The sequence below is a fragment of the Poecilia reticulata genome, linkage group LG11 (genome assembly GCF_000633615.1).
Source record: "Poecilia reticulata strain Guanapo linkage group LG11, Guppy_female_1.0+MT, whole genome shotgun sequence".
Lineage (NCBI taxonomy): Eukaryota > Metazoa > Chordata > Actinopteri > Cyprinodontiformes > Poeciliidae > Poecilia > Poecilia reticulata.
Genome location: NC_024341.1, coordinates 28,123,706 through 28,124,945, shown reverse-complemented (window position 1 = coordinate 28,124,945; position 1,240 = coordinate 28,123,706).

Here is a 1,240-nt window from a genome sequence, read left to right as displayed (position 1 = left end):
TTTGGCTCCATGTCTTTGTGCAGGTATTTTGCATGTTCTGTTTTTTTATTGGGTACCCCAGCTTCCTCCCACAGGATAAACACATGACTCTTTGGTTAATTTGTTTCTCTAAATTGTTTTTAGTGTTTTTGTCGRTGGTTGTTTATCCTGTGTCTTTGTTCTGTGATACATTTTTGACCCACCCAGTGACTGCTGGAAATAAGAGCTGATGACCTGAGCTGCTAATGGAAAAAGTGCGTTCGTAAAGTTTGCTGAAGGATTCATTCATTGCAGGTAAGATCCTGATACACAGAACCCYCTAAAATTGTGTCTCTTGAATGTACATGGTTTTAGTTGATTCACTTAATCTTTTATTTATGGTTTTCTTGACCATATTCCACGTTTTTAGAATATGATAGAAACCAAAGAAATCCTCAAACCTCATGACAGAKTGTTAGCTGTCAGTTTGTTTTACAGTCCCCACTGTTGACTTTTAAAATTTCTCTGTCGTCTGCCTGACATCTCCCACTCCTCAGATCTCTATGGCTCTCAGCATAGCTTGAATTCTGCGTTGCCATTTGTGGCTGAATAGTTTGAATTTTATAGAGGAAAACCACTGACTCTCCACTGCTTGTACAATGACTTCTTTCAGTTTCTCGGGGCAGTTTTTTTCTGAGTCACACTCACCAGAAAAACATCATTTTGATGTGTCATTTTTTTTCTCTGAGGCCTGTTTTTGCTTCTGAGTAATAAGAACAAATTTTCAGCTAGAATGCTATTTCACATTTTGAGCTGAACAGAATGGGACCCCGTGCAAGTCTCTCTTTCTGACAACTCCACASAACACAAGCACACACCAACTGCCCCTACAAAGCCCATTTTGCAAAAGAAAAAKACTTTTTTTAAGTAACTCATCAGTGGAAGTCTGCATGGTGACTTTACCCTGCTTCCAAAACAAGCGTTCACATAAGTCAGAGTTTGCATTCTCTGGTTATAGTTGGTTTTATAATAGATCACAATCTTTGCGTGGAAAGTGACGTGTGCCAGTTTGCTCTTGGAATGTGGTGGAMCATCATTAATRTGTAGCCATCATTCTGAGTATTTTTGCTGATATATAGTCATCTTTTAATGGTTTTTAACTTAGATTTCATCTTTTGCAAACATGTTTTTGTATTTGCATAAGCTGCTAAGGTTTTACTATTGCCATGGCTGTTTTGAGTCATTTATCAACATTTATTGGTGTCTGAACCAAAGCCATGTC